Source organism: Papaver somniferum, unplaced genomic scaffold, assembly GCF_003573695.1.
Source record: "Papaver somniferum cultivar HN1 unplaced genomic scaffold, ASM357369v1 unplaced-scaffold_133, whole genome shotgun sequence".
In the NCBI taxonomy this organism is placed as follows: domain Eukaryota; kingdom Viridiplantae; phylum Streptophyta; class Magnoliopsida; order Ranunculales; family Papaveraceae; genus Papaver; species Papaver somniferum.
In genome coordinates, this window is record NW_020622492.1 from 14,954,997 (window position 1) to 14,972,328 (window position 17,332).

Sequence of the window (17,332 nt, forward strand, 5' to 3'; positions counted from 1 at the left end):
GTCATTCCGAGTTCGGATGAAGAAGTTGTGGCCAAAACAAGCTTTTATTGAATACCGAAGACAGTAAAGTTCGCGGGCGGGTTTCATATTTAATTCCGAAAATATATGATGGAATTTGAAGTTCGCGGACTTGGTTCGTGAACTTAGCAAGTGGAAAACGTTTATTAACACGCCTAAGGGCACGTTTGGGGTCGTTATTTTGGGTCGGGTTTCTTGAACCGAACTAAATACTTGGAGACCAAGCAATGTAAACCTATAAAAAGGTATTAAGTTATGTAAAATAATATAATCGATCTCACAAGTTCTACATCAAAAACCTAGGGTTTACCCCTTTAAGGGGAAACCACCATTATTCTTCTTTGTAATATGAGTAGCTAAATCCTTTGTTGATTAAGGATGAATTCAATGTTTTAAGCGTGAAGCTTTATTAATAATACAAATCTATTGAGAGTTTTTATCATCTTCGTTTTTCTTTACCATATCTAGGGTTTATGAGTGATTCTTAGATTGATTTGGGATGCATACCAGATTAGTCTGTTGATTGTTCTATCGCTAGTAGAAGTTATGAGATAAGTGATCGTCGATTAACTCTCTACACAAGTAGAAATCGCGAGACCTTACACAGGGATTCTGTGGAGCAATCGTGTGTGAAACAACACCAGCAAGTAAACCTTGATCTAAGAGTTTAACTACTGGGATCGATCAAATTCACAAATCTTAAGGCGTTCGATTGGATTACACCTTGAGTGATCTACTACTTGGTGGTACGTTGAATAGAATCTGGTAGTCGAGAACTTCCGTATCCAGTGATTGAAGGATTTTTGGGGATAACACTGATCTAGCTGTTATTCTATGGTTGGTGATGAATGGTTCTTACGAACGATAGATAAGTACTCTAATACTGTTAACGCTTGGTAACGGCGAAGGATTCCTTGATCATCTCTTTTATTTATTGTCTTTATATTTATCTTACAACCAAACCCCCCTTTGTTATTTACTTTATCTTGATGATCAAATAACCTATCAATTACACATCTCTCTATGGGAACGATCTCTTACTACCGCTATATTACCAGTTAATTAGTGGGAAATATCTTTATTAATTTGTTGAGCCTACGACAGCCCATACATGGGGCCAGCTGCCAGTTCTTTGAGTGAGTCCCAAGTTGGTTAGAGAGAGTTTGGACCCAATATGAGCGATTGCTAGCAAATTAGGTTAAAATTGTAAATATGTGTGGGACCGGCTCCTTGCAAACCTTAGGGCCATCCTTGATCGGTCAAGGAAGCGTGCCCGTGTCATCACGGTGTCCGTGTCTAAATCCTGAGAGTTTTAGTATTTTCTAACGATCGTTCGAGCAATATTTTGGATTTTCAGAAGAGTTTGATCTTGACTGAAACTCTAAATCTTGCTCGAATGAGCAAGAAGAACTTTGCTCATGCGACAGATAATTTTGAGAATATTAAAATAATGATATTTTAATTTTTGACGTGGGAAGCCTAGTCGGTCGAGTGACCGTTTGACTTTTTGGCTTTTCCATGGTTTGAGCAATATTTGAGAAAATACTGAAAAACTAGGGTTTTCAGTCAAACGATGGGGTTCCATGAGATGATGGAAATAATAATATGAGAAAATAAGGAATTGTGAGGTGCGGGACCGTCCACGGCTAGGGCATGGCCGGCCGGCTAGGTGGCCCAGTCCGTGACACCTTTCCCTATTTTGTTTGATAAAAGTATGGAAAATTAAGAGTTTCTGTCCACTGAGGGAGTTTTCTCAAATGAGGGAATCTCTGTGAGATGAGGGAAGAAATAAAATATTAGTGAAAATAAAGTAATGGAAGGGGACCGGCCACGGCATGACCGGCCGGTGGGTCTGGTCTCATGCTTCTAGCTTATTTTATTTCTATGAGTCGCTCGTTCGTCCATACTTTGACCGTTCGTTCGTGCGTTTGGGTGCTCGTTTGTGAATTATTTGTCAAGTACACTTGCACCATTCTCTCAGGACTTACTCGATGACAGTCATACGCCCGATTGTGGAGTATTTATTACTAATTCATGAAACTCAGCTGAAAATGATTCATGAATCAGAGTAATAAAATGAGTTGAGCATCCATTACTAATCCATGAAATCCAGCCCGGGGATTCAGGGAAAGGAGTAATAAGATAAAATAGATTATTTTCCAGGAATTCAATCGGCGAATGTCACGGTAAAATTAATCTATTATAAAATCGAGATATGAGATAGTTGAAGTATCATACTCGTTCTTAAAGGTGCATAGTCAGGGAACAACGTGCAGCGTTGTTGACGTCCTGAAGGCGTTTAGCCCCTCAACAAATAATTATATAGAAGAGCCGCCTGAAACCTATACACACTATCTCTACATATTCAGGGAATAACGAGTGTTCCAGACGTCCAGAAGGCGTTAAGCCCTGTCAACAAGCAATTATGTAGGAGGACTGCCCAATCGTTCTTATATGTAGAGGGGGGTCTCTCTATGTAGTCAGGGAACAACGAGTATCGCCGACGTCCTGAAGGCGTTAAGCCCTCTCAACAAACAATTATGTAGGAGTGTTTTAGGGCAAAAACTGATTTTGTTGTTTTTGGTAAATTTGGGGTATGTTGATAAGAAACGAATTCAAACCCTAAACAAATGCATTGCACGTGAGTACTTTTAGATTCGAGAGATCAATCTGTAAGACTCTGGCCTAAACCAAGAAATGGTCGTTCAAGATTCATTTCGGTCACAAGGTGAAGGAGAAGGGTTGATCTTAGGGAGGGAAGCGAAGAAGGTGTTTGATATCAGAATGTTGAATTATGAAGGTGTGTGGCTGTGTTTAGAATTGTATCATAAAAATGGTTTTTATCTACTTGTGTTGATAACACTTGTGTCGTGCCTTTTTGAATAGGTTTAAAACCTATTTATACAAGTCATTGAGCCCACCCTGATCTCATAGGAAGTTGGAAGAAAGTGGTGATCATCGTGTTTCCGTTATGAGGAAAGACTGGTCACGATTTCACCCACTACTCTCATTACTGTTAACCGTCCGTACTTCTTGACACTTTCTCGTTATGGGCGCGTTGCACGCCGCACGCTATAAACCGCCAGACCAATGCCCCAATGAGCATCCCCCGGTTTGTGACATGTTTGATGTCTCGAGTGAATGGGTCAAGTCATGTGTCTTGCCACTAAAATCAGCACATAGTGCTTTTAGGTTAAATGATAAGTTATTCGTGAAATCAATATTTGTATAGCGTTTCTTATAATCGATGTATATAAAGCACTGCTTTCAAATAAGCAGCTGAAAAACAATCGATGTGCTAGAAGCATCGTTGTTTTAGAGCTTGATTGAATCAGTCACGAATTGAGCGTCTTAAAAGGAGCATGACCATTCTCTTTCAGGGAGTTTGTAGGAGCTACGCACGCATCCCAAGAAGTGGTCGGTCAGTCCATATAGGAGAGTGGCGACTGGTAGCAATTCTAAAATCCTATCGGTCAATCCAGTTTAGATCTGGAACGCTTAAATCGGCTAGCCAAGTTGAGTGGCTGAGATGATTTGCGACAGTTAATGATTACTGTTGAAGTAGCACGAATGACCACTTTTGGGTGATCGCTCGGAGGCCACAAGATCAAGCTGTGGATTGGCCGATCGCTCCTCACAGAAGAAGGGTGGCTGGTGATCACAGCGTCACCCTGTTGGCCATCTAGAATCCAATCTGAGTCGTTCGACCAAGCTTGCAAAGATGGACGAACGCGATTGATTTAAAGCAGTTGCATAACGTCGTTTGTTCTATTTAGGGTTTAGAAGCCGTGCGTCCAACCCTCTCTTGGCTAACCGAATCAAAGCGCTGGGCGCTGATTTGAACAGGCTGTTCGGCCATGTGCAAAGACAGGCCACTCGTGAGCACGCTGACATCTCCTAGACCATCTAAAATTATATCTAAGCCACTCGATTCGGCTGGCGAAGATTGGTGGTCATGATCGATTTGCGACAGTAGTGTGTTGCCGCAAAACATTTTTAGGGTTTTAAAGCAGCGCGTTCACCCTACTTTTGGCCGGCGATTTGATGCGATCTGGTCTTGCTATGAGCAAGTCGATCGACCAAGTGTGGAGTTGGGTCGACGGTGAACACGTTAGCACTCCTTTAATCATTTGAAGGAAGATCTAAGCTCGTGATGTTTCTGAGACCGTTTTGGCCGGTCTTAGCTCGTTTTAGCTCTCTTCTTCGACAACGCGATCACCCATGTTCGGGATTAGCGTTCGATGATGTTAGAGTGTGTTAGGTGGAGTCCGACCAGTTGGGGTATTAGTGGGCCCGTCGGTAGTCATCCTGGTGATCGCCTAGTTCCGCTAGGAGTAGACTAGGACTATTGAATTGTGTGGCCAGGTCGTGTGGCCTTGATCGTTTTTTAAGACTGATATGGACAATTTAGATTTCCGTTAAGGAATTTAAACGCGTTCGATCGCGCTAACTTTCAATTAAAAGGTGCGTGAACACGCTGATCTCTTTGTCAGAGTGTGATGTAGCCTATATGAGTGTTTTCATGCAGGTCTCAATATTGACACTTCGGGAGATTTATGCTACTCCATTGCGAGTGAACATTATTCGTCATGTCGTGTCAATATTGAGAGTTCAGCTGAGAACATAGCATAGGAAAACACTAGGCAGGCACTGACATTAGTGATTAATGCTACTAGGAGCTTAAATACTCATTGGGCTCTATACTAGTGAAAAATTCATTTAGGAGCTTGAGTTTCAATATAATGTGAAGAGAGACATAGGCACTCATCATATTCTGATATATTCTCCAAATTCCTTGAGAAATATAAATATATCAAGGTCTACTACTTCTAATGTCGGGTCATGTAGACAGACTTTTACAGTTTTCTCGCTAAGCTAAAAAACACCATCAACATTAAATCCCCTTCTGAGCACGTAACAGTGACATTTCTTACGGGGTATGCACTATATGGTGACAGACAAAAAATAAAATTGAAAAGACGAAGCAGGTAGATATTACCAGGAAAATCCAAATCGACCTTCAACAGCGGGATCATGCGGCCAGTGGCTGTCGTAGTAGCCCGTTGCTAGCTCATCTATGGGGTATAGGTGCGGTGCGCTCAGCCATCCATTCCCGTTCATGGAGAAAGAAGGAACCCTCCGTCTGTTCAAACTCTAGAAACTTCGTTCGTATGAAAACGGGTATCGAGCCTCTTCGGTCGTTGTTGATCGTCTGGCTCCGTGCTTTCGTCTGCAGCGGCCGACTCCTCTTCATCACTGTCAGCATCTCGATCATAAGCGTGCCAATCGTCAGCGGCAAGGTAATATCCATGGGTGTGAGTGTAATATTAGCTGTGAGTGTAATATCCATGGGTGGTTGATCAAACTTGGATATTTAGCTCGGTATGAATGACTTTCTTTGTTAGCGGCGGTAGAGCGAGCGTCAATGACAACAAAGCAATCTCCAATAGTTATAATCAGCAGCAAGGCGATCCAGGAGAACTCAAGGTATGTGATCTTTTATATTTTGTGCATGTAGCCAACAGTACCACCGATCTTCTCCAGAATGTGTAATAAGGTCCTGACTTCAGAAGAATGAGTATCTAACCTCTCCAGTGGGTTTCGAGATTTACCAAACTCCATTGCGCTCGATTGCAAGAGGCCTTGAATTTAAGTTTCTTAGTGTCTGGATTGCTGAGTTGCAATTGAAATGTTCTTTAAACTCTTGAGCACTGGAACGAAATTATATTTATTCTGACTCTTTAGCTTATAGACCTATTCTTTCCTTTATGATTGCGATGATGACATGCTTGGAAAGCTTGTATGGGCAAGATCTTCCGGAGATGTTGAATGAAGTAGATGAGATGAGAGGCGTTCCGTTCCCGACGTGCTGCTATCAAGTCTTCAAGGAATTCGTTCCAAGCGACATCCTTTGAATCATCTTCTGAATCTTGGATTGTTGTATGGAATGGGATGCGATGAGCAGTCCCCAGTTACACTTCTGTTTGGTCACTAGAAATATATTTTTGAGTCGGCTTCGGAATACGATGCGGTCTTGTAAGGAGGTGTATATGTGTACTAGATCCGGTGGCATCGCCGGATACGTGAAAATATCTCTGCGGATTACTTTAGAGTCTTTGATGTAGTGCACGGATTCATGTTGAGAACTTCCTACGGCTCGTAAAGCTTTGACAGTGATTATGTTATATCAGAAATAACCTGGTTGAGAGACGTGAAGGCATCCCGTGCTAGCAGTCCCCAGGTGTAATTATCATGAGCCTATTTTCTTTTGAAAGACGTACTTCCATTGCATTTTCTAGTAGGGTGGTTGATGATGAATTGATGAAGGCGGAAATCTTTGGATTCGTCACTTTTTGATCAGATTCGTATTTGATAGATCTGTATTATATCCAAACTTTTGGCAGCTCATGCACCCCTTCCATATGAAATTGGAAATATAGAAACACAGATTCTGATTTTGTCGGCGATGTGGCAGACATGATGCAGTTGGTCTGTGCGGATTGCTGAGTGTTGAAGCGGCTTCGACCTCTGAAGAGAGCGTTGAAGCGTCTTCGAAAGAGAGCGCTGAAGCGGCTTCGGGAGAGAGAGCATTGAAGTGGCTTCTTCTGGAGAGAACGTTGAAGCGGCTTTAGGAGAGAGCATGCGTTGAAGCGGCTTTTGGAGAGAGAGCGTTGAAGCGTCTTCTTCTGGAGACAGCGTTGAAGCGACTTCAGGAGAGAGCGTGCATTGAATCGGCTTCTGGAGAGAGCGTTGAAGCGGCTTCAGGAGAGAGCGTGCGTTGAAGCGGCTTCTGGAGAGAACTCCAGTGAGGGCGCCCTTAACCCTTGATCTCGAAAATGAGTTCTTCCCATTCTTCTGAGGCGATACGATATGGAAGATGGGAAGACGACACACAAATAGTGCTGGCCGGCAAGTCGTGTTTTCTCCTCATGGGAAATAATATCGTTTCTGTTGTAACATCTCAACGCATGCAACGCTCTCTTTGGGGATTCGAAATAGGGGAGATAACAATAATGGTTAAGGATTCGACCAACCTTCAGTTTGATTTTCCCTTGAAAATTACATGCTTCTTGATTGACCGTATCTTGTGTTGAAGAAGTCCCTGACTGACGGGGAAGGAATTTCATGCCGAGCCTCAGTCTCCAGTTTACGTGGTTCTATCCTGTATGGTCGACGGGTTGACCATGATGAGGGTATCACCCTCTTGCATCCATGTTGATGACTATGTATAAAAAAAGATGGTTGGAGATTGTATGGCTACGATCAAGATCCTTGATAGGGACGAGTTATGACTACATGCACAAACCTTGGCATTGACGAGTGGTGGTTACGACCATGGATCTTGAAAGGAAAAAGCGGCAGCTACGAGCACGAACCTTGGTCGGCCACGACCATGAACGTGGACGGGCTTTGATAAATCACGTATGTGAGTTTATTCTGCCTTCTTTATTTTTGGTGAATCAGCTCCTCCCTGATTCCCTGCATGCGGAAAATCGCTGCGCTAGTGCCGCATGTTTGGGTTGTTGATAGTCGTTCCCCAGATGCATTATATTTCTACACTCACTAGCGGTTGTATGGAGGTTGGATCTTTTATTAGAAGGACGCTTGCTTTCCTGAACATCTTTACGAGTTTCTTCATTCTGGGACGGTTCGGATCGACTGAGTAAAGCAGCAGCGGATCTCTTAGCAGCTTCTGATGCAATATGGGAATTGATATTTTCCAGGTTGGACGCACATAATGAAATCACCTTTTCATTGCGAGGACTCTGATGAGAACGTGATAAATCCCACGAGTCTTCTTTCTGAGTTTGAGGAAACATCTCTCGATCTTCACAAGCAGACACGTTAGGTTGGTGGCTGCCTTTCTATTCGACGTGGCCATAGGATTCATCTTCCTCACCAGGAATAGGAATATGAATCTTGGAAGAAGGACTACTACCATCAGTATTGATCCAAAATGAATTGTTGGTGGCGTTTTCTTCAGAATGAATGCGCTTTGGTTCCTTTGATAGTTGATCCGTGAGGACTTTCAAATGCGCAAATACTCCGTCATGCGTCTTGAAAATAGTAACTTGATTCCTGACAATATCATTCAGGATTTTCATCAAATCATGAATAGTTGTTAAATATTGAGACTCCATAGCCTCGACGAGGGTTTTGAATGAAAGAACGGATTCAAGAATAACATGTGAAGTATTGTCAGTGCTGGGAGTATTAAAACTGGGGTTGAGGGTTTCTGAACCATTCTAAGATCAACCATATTGAGAAACTTAGGAAATTGAAAACGGGATAGGGGAAATGATTTTTTGCAACTGAGAGATCAACCTCCCACTGTGGTCGCCAGTTGTTTTGGGGTAACTGATTTTGTTGTTTTTGGTAAATTTGGGGTGTGTTGATGAGAAACGAATTCAAACCCTAAACAAATGCAGTGCACGGGAGTACTTTTAGATTCGAGAGATCAATCTGTAAGACTCTGGCCTAAACCAAGAAATGGCCGTTCCAGATTCAATTCGGTCACAAGTTGAAGGAGAAAGGTTGATCTTAGGGAGGGAAGCGAAGAAGGTGTTTGAGATCAGAATGTTGAATTATGAAGGTGTGTGGCTGTTTTATGACTTGTAGAAAAATGGTTTCTATCTACTTGTATTGATAACACTTGTGTCGTCCCTTTTTGAATAGGTTGAAAACCTATTTATACAAATCATTGAGCCCACCCTGATCTCATAGGAAGTGAAGTAAGTTGAGTAGTGGAGAAGTGGAAATGTGCAGAAAGTGGTGATCATCGTGTTTCCGTTATGAGAAAAGGCTGGTCACGCTTTCACCCACTACTCTCATTACTGTTAACCGTCCGTCATTCCTGAGACTTTCTCATAATGGGCGCGTTGCACGCCGCACGCTGTAAACCTCCAGACCAATACCCCAGTGAGTATCCCCCAGTTTGTGACATGTTTGATGTCTCGAGTGAATGGGTCAAGTCACGTGACTTGCCTCTAAAATCAGCACATAGTGCTTTTAGGTTAAATGATAAGTTATTCGTGAAATCAATATTTGTATAGCGTTGCTTATAATCGATGTATAAAAAGCATTGCATTCAAATAAGAAACTGAAAAATAATCGATGTGCTAGAAGCACCGTTGTTTTAGAGCTTGATTGAATCAGTCACGAATTGAGCGTCTTAAAAGGAGCGTGACCGTTCTCTTTCAGGGAGTTGGTAGGAGATGCGCACGCATCCCAAGAAGTGGACGGTCTGTCCCTATAGGAGAGTGGCGACTGGTAGCCATTCTAAAATCCTATCGGTCGATCCAGTTTAGATCTGGACCGCTTAAATCGGCTAGACAAGTTGAGTGGCTGAGATGATTTGCGGCAGTTAATGATTGCTGTTGAAGTAGCACGAATTGCCATTTTTGGTTGATCGCTTGGAGGCCACATGAGCAAGTTGTGACTTGGCCGATCGCTCCTTACAGAAGAGGGGTGGCCGGTGATCACAGTGTCACCCTGTTGGCCATCTAGAATCCAATCTGAGTCGTTCGACCAAGATGGCAAAGATGGACGAACACGACTGATTTGCGGCAGTTGCATAATGTCGTTTGTTTGATTTAGGGTTTAGAATCCATGCGGCCAACCCTATTTTGGCTAATCAAATCAAAGCGCTGGGCGCTGATTTGAACAGGTCGTTCGGCCATGTGCAAAGATGGGCCACTCGTGAGCATGCTGACATCTCCTATACCATCTAAAATTAGATCTAATCCACTCGATTCGGCTGGTGAAGATGGTTGGTCATGATCGATTTGCGACAGTAGTGTATTGTCGCAAAACATTTTTAGGGTTTTCAAGAAGCGCGTTCACCCTACTTTGGGTCGCGATTTGATAAGCTCTGGTCTTGTTATGAGCAATTCGATCGACCAAGTGTGGAGTTGGGTCGACGGCGAACACGTTAGCACTTCTTTAATTATTCGAAGGAAGATCTAAGTCGTCCAACTACGCTAGCTACTTTGGACGGTCGTGATATTTCTGAGACCGTTTTGGCCGGTCTTAGCTCGTTTGATCTCTCTTCTTCAACAGCGTGATCACCCATGTTTGGGGTTAGCGTTCGATGATGTTAGAGTGTCCTAGGTGGAGTCCGACCAGTTGGGGTATTAGTGGGACCGCGCGGTGGTCATCCTGGTGATCGCCTAGTTCCGCTAGGAGTAGACTAGGCCTATTGAATTGTGTGACCAAATCGTGCGGCCTTGATCGTTTTTTAAGACTGATATGGACATTCTAGGTTTCCCTTAAGGAATTTAAACGCGTTCGATCGCGCTAACTTTCAATTAAAAGGTGTGTGAACACGTTGATCTCTTTGTCAGAGGGTGATGTAGCCCATGTGAGTATTTTCGTGCAGGTCTCAATATTGACACTTCAGGATATTTATGCTACTCTGTTGCCAGTGAACATTATTCGTCGTGTCATGTCAATATTGAGAGTTCAGTTGAGAACATAGCATAGGAAAACACTAGGAAGGCTCCGGCATTAGTGAGTAACACGATTAGGAGCTTAAATACTCATTAGGCTCTATACTAGTGAACAATTCATCTAGGAGATTGAGTTTCAATATAATGTGAAGAGAGACATAGGCACTCATCATATTCTGATATATTCTCCAAATTCCTTGCGAAATATAGATATATCAAGGTCTACTACTTCTGATGCCGGGTCAGGTAGACAGACTTTTACAGTTTTAGCTCTAAGCTAAAAACCATCATCAACAAGGAGGACCGCCCAACGGTTCTTCTACATAGAGGGCACGATGATATGCGTAGCATCGAAAGCTCAGCTAGTGGGAGGCATTTCAAGAAACATATTCATCATGGCTCTGAGAGGTACTCGATCAGAGATCTTGAAACGGTTCACGGATCGTAAAACATGAATCGTCACATGCATTCCTGGAGCCGGGTCAGAAACATGCAGTATCATGATTTTACGATTTTATCCTTTGTCGAAAATCCACCATCAACAAAAGGTCACCAGGAAAGGAGATGTCCTTTTCATATAAGGAATGAGAAACTTCATGATGTTCTTGTTTGGGCATCACAAGAAGTTGTGAAACCAATATCTTATGTTAAGGATAATCCTCTTAACATTACAAGTTGCAATCCAACCTGTAGGTAAAGGAAACAGTTTTCTGCTAAACCTAGATTTTCCTATGAACGTCATATGAATCCTTTCCACAATCATAATGGTTATCAAAAGGATAACTTCGTAAAGACAAAGACAAGATCTGATGCTCCCAATTGGAGAAATGCTAACTTGAAAAAGAATAGTCAATCTAATTCTCTTCCGAGAATTCTAGAAGAGAGTAATGGGAAGAAAGGTACGGTTGTTCCTAAACACACTTAAAAGTGGATACGAAAGGAAGTCAATAATGCTTTGAGTGTGAAAAGGAATGATCTCCCAGAAAATTCCATGACTATGGAGAAGGCAATATCCATAATGTTGGAACTTAAAATTTTCTTTGGAAAGATGGATTTGGATGTGAAAGGTTCTAAAAGCAATCTCTTTCATGATAATCCAAAAGTGAAACGAAATAAGCCAAAAACTATTGATGGTGAAAAATCCATAGTTACGGAAAAGTCTGTTTCAGTCAATTGTGGTGAGAAGATCTTGTTCACCTCAACACAACTTGATTGTGTTGTAAGTTCATCCTCACCAAGGAATGCCCTGCTATCTATACGGTGAGGGAAGCACGATAATTGGGGCGCAATATTATGTTAGGTATGATTTTGAATCTTTAGTAAGGCCGTAGAATTCGATTGTATTCCTCTAAAAAGGTATGTCTTTAAACTTGAGCATTATTTATTTTCTTTTATTATTTGCTTAAAGTACTTATAATGATACATGTACCTTGTGTATCGTTCATGTCTACCTAACTTGATTTGTGTTTAAGGTTCTTAAATGTTTAGGATTGAAAATAGTAGTTCGAGATGTTTGGGATTCATGGTACACATACCATCATTTAAAATTAAAATACAAGGACTTCAGTTTGCATACCAGTTTGCAAACTGCTCCAGCTCATGAAATCCCGTTTGCAAACTCGTATGCAAACTTTTTCTTTCATTGGTGTTTGATAAAAAGCTTGTTTGGCCGTAACTTCTTCATCCGAACTCGGGATGACCTCGTTCTTTTTAATTTTCTACCTATTTGATTTCTCTTCAAAATGGTGATGAGAATTTGGTTTCGTCGCACTTGTTCTACTTCTCTTGGACTTGGGTACTTGGATTCTTGGAGTAATTATATTCTAAGCTCATTTGTTGTTTTTACAAGAATAATGTTGGTGAATCACAAAGAAGGGAGTTCAAGAATGGGCATTAGTACGCATTGCTATGTGATTCTTGAATGTTCACTATCATCTTACGTGAACTATGATGCATGGTCCTTAATGACTTTGTATGTTCTTCTTTGTTAAGCAAATCATTTGATATGACTTTGGTAGCTATTCTTGGTATAAATCCATCCCAAAAATATTGATTCTACCCTCTAAATACAAATCAGCGTGTATGTGCATTACGAGTTTGTCTTGATGTCTAGGAAACTTCTTATGAGAATTTATTCTTGTGCTTTAATAAGGATAACTAGGGTTTGGAATAACATATATTGTGATTACACATAGCTATTGCCAACGATTTTCATCTTACGATGTTTTTAGATTTATTTATTTAAATTCTAAGTTATTTGGAAGATGATTTTTGCAGTGTTAATCTTTATTGGTTTTATAAATTGCAAAAAATGTTATGGGATATGTGTGTTTATATCAGTGAACCATGATTGTCCCATATAAGTCAAAAGTTAAGTCTATTGTGTCATTATGCCAATATTGATGGAAAATAGAATGAACTTTTGAATTATTTGTCAAAGATTAAGTCTATGGTATCATTATGCAAATATTGATAAAATGTAGAATGAATCTTTGAATATTCCGCAGTATTGATTTTTCCCTGATCCACTTCTATGTGAAAGTACTATACGGCTCCGTAAGTTTTCTTATGTTGAGCATTTCCGATTAAATTAATCATTAAAGTTCATTTGTGGTTAATTTAATTGAATTATGGATACAATTTCATGTTCATGTAATTTGTTAATGTCCAAAGAAATCCTTCTTTTCTTGCAAAAGTAAGGTCGCTCTTGTTGTTCTTTCGGGAATGACATTTTACGGCGGAGAGTTCTTAATTGAAATTGTGCTTAGTTTCCAAATCTTTGTGGGGAGTGCGGCTGTGGTATATTGTAGGAGTTTTCTTGTATCTTTATAAACTCCTTTATGAATGCATTTAGTTTCGATTATATGATTGCATCTAAACAAAGTTGATATGTTCTCTTTTAGTCATGAAGAATCTCCATGAGAATTTCGTTATGATCCCAATAGTTTTCATAACCTTGCCAATTTATATTGACAAAAAGGAGAAGAATTAATGTGTAGTTCACACTATAAATACATATGGTTTACGGATCATTATATAAGGGGGAGTTGTTTTCTTGTGAGATGGAGTATTGACTAAGGGGGAGTGATACATATCACCATAGTATTGTCGTCAAAGTTGTGATACAATTGGACTTTGATATTGTGTAATAATACTATGACACCGTATAACAATGATTGAGAGCTACTTTTTTCTCATTGTTATAGCTAAGGATCTTCAACAACTACAATGCTGAGTTGAACACGTTCACAATCACAAGAATACTTAGAAGTGACGAAGATTTCGAGTAATGTTGAAGAACCAAGGAAATCAAGCATTTGGATGATAAGCTACAAAGTTTATTTATTTTGTAATCCATATGTATTGATTGTTTTTTCACCAAAATTGACAAAGGGTGATCTTGTTAGAGCACATCTCGGTCAAACTCGCAAGCGTTGATATATCAAGCTTGTTTGTAAAGTTTAGTTTCCAAAACTATAAGTCTTGATTTCTAGTCTACTTATAGCTAAGTCTCGGATTATGATAGTAAGTGTAGTTGAGCATTAGACTTCACGGCGTGCATCGATTGAAGACGAAGAACTACTAAGGGGAGCTTGTGGAACTTCATCAACAAAAGGTATATGGAGACTTGAACTCATCTATCACTCAAAAGTATATCTACTTTATTTCCTATTTGAGACAAAAAAGTCGTATATCTATATAGACTTCAATTATACACATTTGATATTTCGAGCTGAGTTTAACTCGCTTACATATTTCTCGAAATATGTGTTGGTAAGCTTTCGCTTTAACCAAGTTCATCTTATATTCTTGACGAAAGTCAAAAGATGATCATGTGAAAATCTCCTTGTAACATCTTACATGATTTGTGTGAGACAATCATTTGATGTAGACTCGGAATGTTTCGTATTGATCATTTGATCACTTGAAAGTTTCTTTGAAACTAATAGTTTGTGTGAGATTGCTACTGTCGTCTTCAAAGAACGTTTCAATGATTGGAATAGGAGTTTAGAACAAATAACCATGATTGGATATAACACACTATGCATGCTTGTATACTAACTGTTGCAAGTTATTCAATCATGGTTATTTTTTCTATACAAGCATGCATACTGTGTTATATCCAATCATGGTTATTTGTTCTAAACTCCTATTTCAATCATTGAAACGTTCTTCGAAGACGACAATAACTATCTCACACAAATTATTAGCTTCAAATCAACTTTCAAGTGATCAAATGATCAATACGAAACATTCTGAGTCTACATCAAATGACTGTCTCACACAATTCGCAAGAGCGAATCCAACCATAAAGACTTCCGTAAAACCTTCTCAATTTTTTGTTTTCTCGATAGAGTTGGGTTATAAAAGGAGTGACATAATAAGTCTTCCATTTTTTTACTGGTTTCAACAACTTAACATACTCTGAGATTTCCTCGTTAACATCTCTATCAATATTTGAATCACCTTCATCAGAAAGTTCATCCCGTTAGAGCACTGCTCCGTCGAACTTGCAAGCGTTTCTACCTCAAGCTTGTTTGTAAATTTTAGTTGTCAAAACTATAAGTCTTCATTTCTAGTATACTTATAGCTAAGTCTCGGATTAGGATAGAAAGTGTAGTTGAGCATTAGACTTCACGACGTTCATCGATCGAAGACGAAGAACTACTAAGGGGAGCTTGTGGATCTTCATCAACAAAAGGTATGTGGAGACTTGAAACCATTTATAACTCAAAAATTTATCTACTATATCTCCTATTTGAGACAAAATTCGTATAGCTATATAGACTTCGATTATATACATTTTATATTTCGAGCTGAGTTTAACTCGCTTACATATTTCTCGAAATATGTGTTGGTAAGATTTCGCTTTAACCAAGTTCATCTTATATTCTTGACGAAAATCAAAACATGATCATGTGAAAATCCCCTGGTAACATCATACATGATTTGTGTGAGACAGTCATTTGATGTAGACTCAGAATGTTTCGTATTGATTATTCGATCATTTGAAAATAGCTTTGAAGTTAATAGTTTGTCTGAGACAGCTATTGTTGTCTTCTAAGAATGTTTCAATGATTGAAATGGGAGTTTAGAACGATTAACAATGATTGGATATAATCACAGTATGCGTACTTTCATATGTGTAGTCCAAGACCGGCGATCTAGTATGCATACCCATATGCATACTGGTTGGTCAGGTGAAGTCCAGGAGCTACAATGTGCACGCTCGTATGCGTACTGGCAAAGTCAGTTGAATTCCGGGAACTTTAATATGCGTACCCGTACGCGCACTATATTCAACCGAGTTCGGATGTGAATAACAGTATGCGTACCCGTTTGCATACTGGCGAACACAGTCCAAGTCCGGCTACTTAGGTATGCGTATCCGTTGGCATACTTGAGTAGGTTATGTTATAAAATCGGTTTGTTCATGAACTAATACATTTATATAATAAGGAATACATTCTTTTGCAAACCGTGGCTATAATGTTCATGAATTGATTCGAGTGAATTAAAGTCGATTTTTCTTCAATTGTGTCTTGTATACTTCTATGAGAATATAAGCAATTGAACAACTCTATAACTAGTTTCATTTGAGTCATTTGTACTAGTTATGGTTAAGATGAATATGGTTGATATGAAAGTGTTCATATGGATAAATTCGGTTAACTAATGTTGAGACAACAAAGGTGTACACGTTTAGGTACGGTTACTCATATCTAGTCACTTTTCATTTGTGTGTAACAAGCTAAGTTTTATCTAACGGTTGAAAGATATTAGCTTTAGTCTAATCAGGTTTTCATCTAACGGTGAATATTGAATGCTTCGTTACCAAGGTAGCATTGATTGCAAACCCTGATTTGAAGACTATATAAGAGAGAACTATAGCAATTGGGAAACCTAATCCCCACACCTCCTGTGTGATATTAGTTGTGACTGAAGTCGATTCTCCTTTAACCTTAGGTTTTTCCAAAAACCTGTAGGTTAACGACTTGAAGACTTCATTGGGATTGTGAATCCAGACCCAACTATTTTCTCTGTAGTTGCGTGTTCTGATCTTGTTGTTTTCTATCGTGATTGAGTACTATCTTCTCTAAGATTGGATCGAGATTTAATCTCCGATAGGCAAGATAAAAAGTAGTCACAAACATCTTCGTCTCATCTTTTGTGATTCCACAGTATCTTGTTTCGCTACCATACGATTAAGATTATTGTGAGGTGATTGATATTTCTAGGTTGTTCTTCAGGAATATAAGTCCGTTATATCAATTGGTTCCTATTCACCTTGATTTATCAAAATACGGAACAAAACTCATAGGTATATCTGTGGGAGACAGATTTATCTATTCAATAGACTTTTTTGTGTGAGACAGATTTGTTTATCAAGTCTTCGACTTTAGGCCATAGAAACTCTTAGTTGTGGGTGAGATCAACTAAGGGAATAAAGTGCGTAGAGTCCTACTGGGATTCACAAACGTAAGGAGCGCAATTGAACCTTGATCAGTGTGAGATTGGTTAGGGCTCAACTACATTCCAGTCTGAAGTTAACTTGGAGTAGGCTAGTGTCTGTAGCGGCTTAATACAATGTGGTGTTCAAATCTGGAATAGGTCCCGGGGTTTTTCTGCATTTGCGATTTCCTCGTTAACAAAACTTCTGGTGTCTGTGTTATTTCTTTTCTGCATCATATTTGTTTATATAGTTGAAATATCACAGGTTGTGCTTAAGTTCAATAAATTGTGAATCCAACCTTTGGTTGTTGATTAAATTGATTGACACTTGGATATTAGTTTTTGATACCGTCCAAGTTATTTTTTATATTCAATCGGGATCGCAAATTCCTATTTGTTTGATTGCAGATTGA